A 9,721-nucleotide genomic window follows, 5' to 3' on the forward strand; every position below is an offset into this window, starting at 1 on the left:
TCCACCTCACTACCTGATCATCCAGATCACACTGCCTCAGTTTGGCTGAGGAAGCTGTGAGAGCCAGTGTCAAATGCTTTACTGGAATCAAGATAAACCACATCTTCTGCTCTACCATCATCTATCCACCTGGTTATGTCCTCATAAAAGGCTGTCAAACATGACCTTACCCTGGTAAAGCTATGTTGACTGCTCCTATACGCCTTGAGGTGGTGCCAAGGATAAGCTGTTCCATCACCTTCCCAGGGATGCAGGTGAGGCTCACCTATGTATAGTTACCTGGGTCCTCCTTCTTGCCCTTTTTGAAGACTGGTGACAGTCCTCAGGCACCTCTCCTGTTCCCCATGACTTACCAAAGATGATAGAGAGTGGCCTAGAGATGACTTCTGCCAGCTCCCTCAGCACCCGTGGGTACGTCCCATCAGGACCCATGGACTTATGGATGTCCAGGTTGCTTGATTCAATATACAAATAATTTGTAATATACAAAACATTTATTTTGCATTTGCTAGAAAGACAGTGTGACTCTTTCCTTCAACTCTTTTTCACAACTGTTTCAAAAGAAGCAGTAAATTTAACACATCTTTTTTCCATGTTACACTTGGTATTATCATCTGGAACTTTTTCAACTCAGTATTGTACTGTGAGATCCTGATGTACTTCTTATCAAGAGTTTAATCTTCCATATTGGCCATTTTCAATAATAATGTTGGGCATGGCATGGAACTCAAGTAAATAAATCTGACAGGACCTCTTCTGGATCTGAACAAAGGCAGTCAGTTTTGCTACCCAGGAAGATTTTCTCTGAAACTTTTGTACATATGACGCTGAAGAAATGGGAAGTGCAGAACAAAAGAGGTAGAGCTCATCTGTACAGGGTGGAAGGCAGACAAGAGAATGAGCAGGGGAACAGAAAGAACAATAATTTCATAAAGAGCAGATCCATATATGGTATTCCACCCCACTTTTCTACCCTTTGACAAAACAATATAAGTTGTCCATTTGTAATATATTATTATACTTTAAAGCCTTTTCTTTTTTCCCCCTTGATACTCCAGTCTACACATCATCTACCAATTATTGTACTATTCAGCCAATTTCTTATGAGTCAATGGGATTGCCTTCTAATCTTTACAGTATCCTAATATACAAATCAGAGGACCAGCTTTCAAAATCTCTCCATCCCAAGATTGGGCAGAACCCATATTAAAACCGTACTCTTACTGAAAAAATACAGTAGCACAAAACAAACTGCACAGACAAGATACTTAAAATAACAAGATGATGGAGACTTACAGCACTTTTTGAGTGGGACTGTAACCCACAATCTCTTTTATCTTTATAGCCAATCCTTGTGTGGCTTTGACTGCACCTCACAGGCAGGCAGTCCCTTTATTTTTTCTCAAGAATGCTTTTTACCTTTCCCAGGGGACTTGTTCCAAGTTCTTCAGTCCAGGGATCAGGGGCTTTCCCCAAGAAGCCCTTGGTGCTGGTTGAATGTCCCATGATCCCATGGATATGTTGAGATTCAGAATCAAAGTCCCATCTAGGGTGCCAAAATTGCCACTGAAAATTTGGAACCAAACTCCTTAACACCAATGTAGTTCTAAGGAGCAGGCATTCTTTAATACACTGCTGGATGCACAGGAGATTGTTCCACGTAGTGTGCATACCATTTGGTGAGGGGTTAGTTAATTTATACATGTTTTGTTTGCATAACCATCACATTTCTTTGTCAAGGCCATCTTTTGATAATTAGTTCCCATAAATAATGTACATAGTTTCTCTCCCCCTTATGCATCCTCCATGTTATCCTGGAGGGTCTTTCTGACGGTCTTTAGTTTAAAACTTTGAATTCTTCTTTCCTCATATGGTCATTGGTTAGCTCATCACTTTGTTTGTCATTGCTTAGCTCATCACTTTGTTTGTCAAGACCTTGATTGTATCATCTGGTTCCAGCTGGTTTTGAAGGACCCTGTTGGTACAAAAGGGGAGCTTCAGTGATAAGGGTGTGGTTAAATTGCTGAGATGGTGCCAACTGCCCAAGCTAATTGAATTTATATCTTTCAACACCACTATAGGTAAAGAACATGAGTTTGCCATGTACATAATTTTGGAATATGCTTTCAACTTCAATTTATGTGCATGTTCAGCTTAGAATTTGCAGTTGCAATACTTCCTTGTCTCATCTATGAAAAGTTTCTCTTTAGGCTTCCATTCTTCTCAGGCTTTCATTTTTCTCCATCAACAATAGATCTAATTCCCTCCGGACACACTGATGGTAGGTCTTCTTCTGGTACTGACATGGTTCCTCAGTCCAGCAGACTTACAGATGTTCTTACAATAACTTTACAATCATTCCTCCTGGAGTTTTTCAGACTTACTGCCTCTACACAGCAGTGCTGCAACTCACGGTTCCTGTTCTGAGGATTTTGGCTGTCAGAGCTACTGGAGTAGTCAGACCTGTTCCATTTCACCACTGCCTATGTTCAGCCTGTGTGTGGCGCTGAACTATAACAGTTGCTTTGTCACCTAATGACCTCTCCCCAGCAGAGAAGGAGGATCAGCAAAAGGAGAGAAGATCCATGAGTTCAAATGAAAAACGATTTAATGAAACAACAAAACTAATGTCAATGCCAAAATAAATTGTACAAAGTTACGCTCAGCCCAGCAAATGTACAGTAGTCATACTAAATGGGAAAGCAATTCCACAGGGGAAGGAAAAATAAGCAGGCTCAGGAAAACCCCAAGCAGGAAAGCCCCCTCTGCTCAGCAAAATTCCCCTTTTATACCGAGGACGATCTTTATGGTCTGAGATACACCCACAGCTAACCCAGGTCAACTACCCTGGCTGATTCCAAACTGCTCATGGTCTGCAGCCCATGGCTGGCCCAGGATTCTGTCCCAGCAAAACTGGAATATCTGTTCAGTACTTCCAGCCAACAAGCAAAAAGAGAACATACAGAAGCATAGAATCACAGAATGGTAGGGGTTGAAAGGGACCTTTGGAGATCATCCAGTTCAACCCCCCTGCCAGAGAAGGTTCACCTAGAACACATTGCACAGGACAGCATCTGAGCAGGCTTTGGATAACTCCAGAGATGGAGATTCCAGCTACTCTCTGGGCAGCCTGTTCAAGTGTTCTACAACCCTCAAAGTAAAGAAGTTATTCATCCTCATGTTTAGATAGAACTTCCTACGTTCAAGTTGTTGCCTGTTACCACTTGTCCTGCCACTGGACACCACTGAAAAAAGACTGGCCCCATCCTCCTGACACCCGCCCTTTAAGTATTTATAAGCATTGAAAAGATCTCCAGTTTCTTCTTCTCCAGGCTAAAAATCCCCGGGTCCTCAGGCTTTCTTCATGAGAGAGAAGTTCTAGTCCCCTAATCCTCTTCAAGAGCAATACCTCTTGGGCTTTTGGATAGGTGTGGATCTCAGGTTTTGGCACCGTACCAGTTGTCTCCATACCAGTCTCCAGGTTCAAAGCCTCCCGGTCTAGATCCTGCTCAGAGAAACACAAGTCTCCCACATGTCCTCCTCTTCAAAGGCTTCAGGCATGACTTTTTACAGCACAGCTGTTTTACCCAGTCTTTTTCAATGACTCTTACTCTGTGTATATTGAGGTCAAAAAAACCTCTGTACATAAGGTAAAACTTACCCAAACCCAAGTGACTGAGTAAAGAGATGTTACAGTGGGGGGAATAAGGACTTGTTACTGCAGAGAACAAGCTGATAGTAAACCCAGTGGAAAAAAAACAAACATTAATGTGCTAATAGGTGGAACATTGGTGCTAGCACAGAAGAGCTAGCATTAATGTGCTCATCATCACCTGTAGGGCAGGGTGCTCTAGCAGGATCCATGAGGCTAAGAGAGCTCCAGGGATATAATTATGACAGTTAATATTTTATCCCCCAGGGCTTTAAATCTAATCAAAGTCTATGCCTTTATTGACTTCAGATCTACAGGAGATCCTTAAGGTGGTTAAATATTTGGAATACAGACCAATACCTGCATTACAAATTTCTCTGAAGCTTTACCTTTCCTAAAGAATTATTTCTTTTCCATTTTAAACCTCTGAAATGTTGAAAATCTCTTTGGCTGGTTTAGCTCAGAATGTACTAAGTCTGTGTTGACCAAACCCTGAAGAATTGCTAGGAGTAAAAAACCAAACCAAACCAAACAAAAAAGAAAGCCCAGCCAAGATTTATCACTGAAATGAAGGCTAATATCCCACTCCTAGGTCTGAATCATTGTGGACACTCCTTTGACTGGTTCATCCCAAAACCCACACTTGACTTAGTGAAGCTTACAGGCACAAGGATAGCTTAAAAAGGCTTTTTGTGGTGTGCTCAGGCCACCAAAACAGTTTTAAATAATTAAAACACATCTGGGAATTGAAACTTAGTTATGATGTCATGCTTTTTGCTGGGGATTCAAGTTCATGTGGAGTATTACCTAAAACCTCTTTGACTGTTCACTCTTTGCCTTTCTTGGGTCTACTGTGCTGACCACAATTTTATATTTGATTATGTTTCTAAGCACTGAATGCTCCCACCTTCTGTGTGCCAGTTGTGTTGTGCATATGATTTTGCAAAGGCCTGTGATCTGTTTTGGCATGGCGTGCTTCGTGGCTCGTTAAATTAAGAAGCCATGAAATCTGATTTATTGAAACCCTTACCATAGCTTTCAACACTGATTTAGGAGTTTGATTTTTTTTTCCCAACAGAAATGGCTGTGCATGACTGCTGTATGCTTTGTGCATCAACACATGTGACAATGGATAACACTACCCCCACCACTGATTTAATGAACCATTAACTAATTAGGTATTGCATAAGCATACCACAAAACCAGTTATATTTAACTTTGGTATTGCAGTACCTTATTTGCTAGCATATCGTGCAGTCATCTGTGTTTTTTTAATCTCTTCCAATAGTACTTACTTGACTTCATCAAATATTTACTTCCATTACACTACAAATAAATTTAGAAGAAGTTCTTTTATCCATTGTAGAAAGCAATGTCAAGTATTGAAGCATCCTAATAGCAGGCTGACAGCAGAAATGGTAATTTTCTCTGTGATTACAGAACTTTCAGGAAAAATTTAATAACCCAGTACAAACCAGACTAAGTTTCCTTAGTTTCAATGTAGGAAACCAAGCTGGATGGTATTAGTGACTAACAAATCTTCAAAAAGCATTGCACAGCAAAACAATCTCCCAAAATGTACTTGAAATCTTGCATCAAAAGAATGATATTAAAATGACATATATAATTGTATATCTACAGTTTAAATTATAGTGTTGTTGTAATGGCAAGGCCTGTATATAGATTCTGAAAAAAATATGAACAGTTTTAAGGATGGAAATACTCTCTTATAAAGTCAATGGGAACTCTGTCATTGACTGCAGTAGGACTAGAAGTATACAAGAAGAATAATAGTCATCAGAGACTCAGGAGATCTATGACTTCTGCTGCTGCTTTTAATGATTTGTGTTTTATAAACTATCTGAATTATCAGCAGCATACTATTGTCTTTTTTAATTTGGGAGCAGAAATACAAACTTCTCAGAAGTCTTGTATGGAAAGTCTTCTCTAAACGCACTAGATAAATTATTCTCTAAATCACTTGCCAAAGCAGTGTGATTCCACCAAAGTGATACAATTTATTACCAAATTTCTCATTATGATGTACTATTAAAATGTTTCTATAAAGATACATTAACAGAACAACCTGACTTGTTTAAAAATATATACAGTAGGTTGACACCTTTTGCAAAGTTCACACAAAAATGTCCAAACAACAGTACTCCAAAGAGTGACAGTTTAAGGCACGTGATTAATTTGCAACCTTTGTTACATAAACCTTCACCTAGACCATATATTTGCAGAACATAATTTCATATATCTCAATAACTAACCTTACAGCTCAGAAAGACAGAATTCATCTGAATGCAGGCAACACCTTTTTAACATTGCTAGGTCATAGTGCAGTAAACGTCATTAAAAAGAACCTTATCCATGGAGCAAAATTTATAGAAGAGACATCAAATATTTCTGCATTTCATCTTTTTACAAGGGTGGCCATAGTTACTTTTCCAATAAATAACAACTGTGGAATTCCCAGCTTGCCTTTCTTTGACAGAACATGTCAAAAAAAATAAAATTAGAGTTTTCAGCCAAGGAAGCAAGAACTGAACTGGTGATTTCCTAAATGTTCATTCCAATCTAATCCACAGAGTAAAAAAGAAGCTAATACATACAGCCAGATCCTCAGCAGCTCTCTAATCTAGATTGCTGTGATAGACATTGGTGGTGCTTAACTGATTATACTGTGCTGAAGAGGCAATCAGACACTTGCACCTACAGGACACAGTGAAATATGAAAGTATATAGAAAGAGTATGGGGGGAGGGGGATAAAAGTGAGACATGATAAACTCTTATAACCTACTTTTTGCATACACCCTGGTAGACATCAGGAGCAATTGCCTTAGGGAAAAAAAAAAAAGAATTATAATCCACTCTATTTCTAGCTAAGGATATGTTCTCAATATAGAAATTAAGGACATGAAACTTTTTTTCATCACATTTCAAACTGAGAAACTATACTAAACAAAACCTTGCTGTAGAGGCAATTATACTAGAAAACATATTCCAGAGGCATAAGAGCTTCAGAAATGATGAAGGGAAAGGTGCATTGACTGTTGGAATTGTCTATTGTCCATCCTTCATCTGTTCAACTATGGTAACACAATAGATACGAAATTCCTAAGACCTTTGAAAGTAAAAGGAGAGTTAAACCCTTTGTATACAGCGCCTTTCCATTTCCTCTGTTGCTAAAACCAGCATGATACTCCTTTGCAAAAACTCCACAGAGCACAGCCTTCTCAAAACCAAAGGGGATCCTGCTGACTTTTCACTGCTGTATTTAACCACGGTGGTGTCTATTGATTTTCTGTTGTTTAGCATGAACACATACAAGAACACGAAAATCCATCCTGTGATTTTCAAAATTTCACACTCTTGTGTATATAACACTTATCTGGTGAAAACTTGAACAATTTATAAATATTTTCTTGAGGTAGCCTGTACACAGATTGAAAATGCTCTAATAAACATGCAGAAAACACAGTTCACAGCATGGTTCTTCTTCCAGGGGCAACACATCAATGACCTCCATACAAGAGCAATAAGAAACAGAAGTTTTATTTCTTAGCAAACACCTGGTGACTATCTAGCCAACTTTGGTGTTGGTCTTTCAGCATTATGCTCTGAGGCTGGAGGTTCGATTTTGGCACATTGCACTTTGCCTGTGATAATATTTGGAATCAGTCATGGTCCTGCTATGTATCTATGCCAATGACTAAAATACTTGTCCCAGTTAAAATATCTGGAACAGCGTTAATGTGCTCTACTTCAAAATACGTATTCAGTTCACAAAATAATTGTATTTACATTATTGAATTATAAAATTAGCATCTCTACTGGTGACAGCCTTATGTCTCATGACCCTCATTAACAAGGGGAGCTCTTGGGTGACGAAGTTTTTGAGTTAGAGACTGCAGACAGGCAGCTGCTTTTGGTTTGATATAAAAAGAGATAGTACTCCAAATGTAGTCTCTAAAGGCATATGTTATGTATCCATCTAGGTTTGTAGATGACATTTGCCATCACATGCCTGCAATTTGCACTAGCCTAGTGGGTAGTTTTAGCAAAAGAGATATATAAAAGATAGGTAAAATACATAGGCAGGAATTTTCACACGTCACTCTTTGCTTGCCTGGGTAAATCTCAAATCTTATATCTGACATAGAATCACCTAAAACCTGTTCAAAATCTGTGTATAAGGTAAAATACACCAATTAAGGCTCATCTGGATCTAGTCTTAAGCAATTCAAATGCCTCCCCATGGATGTCCTAGCTCATTTATGAATAGTTTTCCCCATGTCATAGAAAACAGAAATAAGGTACATATTAGGATCATGGAAGCAGCTATGTTCTCATCTTCTACTAGTGTCACAGAATCTTTGCTACTTATACCACTGGAGATTTGCAGTAAAAAATTCAGGACTGAAATCATCCAAGGCAGAATATAGCTAGGCTGGAAGACTATAAACAAGCATGTAGTGTCAGACATCCATGAGAAGTCTCAGAGTTTTCACTTTGATTTAGTTCAGAGCTAGCTTTCACTGCTGTCTCCAGCTGTCTTCAAGAGGGGGTAGCTCAGATTCATAAGCAACAGGAGTCTGGTGCAATCTTAGCTACTGTTACTTAACTGAAAACTTGAGACAAAAAAATAATAAAGGAAGTTCCTAACAAAAAGAGATACATACAGAGTAGCCAAACTACCTCTATACAATACATTGAACCATCAACATCCTGAGTCATTGTGGCACTTAAACCATGTGCTAAAACACAGCATGGCATCTGAGAGACCAGTATCCTGACCACCTGTTCAAAGTGATGCAAGACAATCTGACAGAGTATTTGGAAGATGTCTTCCAAAGCAGCATTAAAAATGACAAATATTTATACTTGTGAGTGAGGCTATTTTTAAAACAGAGCAGCTTAATTAAGAATATGAAATGAGTTGATTGTGACCACACGAACTAAAATTCTGAGTTAATTCTGGATGTTCTTTCACCCCAGTGCTACTGAATAGAGGAAATGAAGAAGGAAGGAAAGAAATGATCTTTCTGGAGCCCTTGAGTAAATTTTAAGATGCTAGGATTTTTCTCTGCCTGGAAAGTTTTCTACCAGAGTTAATATCCCACAATTACTCATGATACACATGTTGAAGAGCAGGAAAATATTTTTCTTTAGCTTGCATTTATAAAAGGCACTGATCCATTTCAATTAGAGTAGACTTTGCAGGCAACAGACTAGCAGTTGTCTTCTCCTACATCAGTTTCATACATCATAAATATTGAATTCCAATATTGAAGTAGCAAATTCAATCTATTTCTTCAAATTTATTTATGGCATATTGGCATAATAAACTTTTTCCTTGTAGAAAAAAAAAAGAAATCAAGGATTTACTCTTTGAAAAGATTCTTGGTTTATCCCTTCAAAAATAGAATTATTTTTTTGTAACAGTCTACATGAAAAAATAACAAGGAGGCAAATTTCCTCTTCACTATGCATCCTTTCATTATGAATGAGAGCCTAAAAATATAAGTGCAGCAGTAAAGCTCCAGTGTTTCTGACATCACAGGACCCCCCCTCCCTTTTAATCTGAAACCATTCTAGAGTAGATGCCATACACCAATATGTTGCTTTCTATTTGCACAGAAGCCCTTTGTTCAAGTTATGCTCTCTCATGTTCTCCTTCCAAGTAAGTCCTTGCTCACAACTGTGTTTCCTCTTGTTCCAAAGAATGTGGAGGGATGTGGCAAGATGCTGGAAGAGATGCTAGCTTCTGAAGCTTAGGGTGTTGCAGGGGTTTTGGCTTGTGAAAAGAACGTCGGCTTTGTACACGTCTGGCTGCAGCAGATCTGTAATTTCCTTGCACATCAAACAACATTTTCTTCTCTTGGGGCTCCTTCATATAAGAGTCTTCCAGGCCTTCAAAAATAAGTAGAGAGGTCTCTTCTTGTGAATTCTCTGACTTGTAACTAACTTCAGAACAATAACCAGAGTTTACTGTCTCTTTGTTATTGGTGTCTGAACCTGCTTGCCAGAAGAGATCAGGTATATTTGGGTCACAAGAAGCTATA

The sequence above is a fragment of the Indicator indicator genome, chromosome 6 (assembly GCF_027791375.1).
Source record: "Indicator indicator isolate 239-I01 chromosome 6, UM_Iind_1.1, whole genome shotgun sequence".
In the NCBI taxonomy this organism is placed as follows: domain Eukaryota; kingdom Metazoa; phylum Chordata; class Aves; order Piciformes; family Indicatoridae; genus Indicator; species Indicator indicator.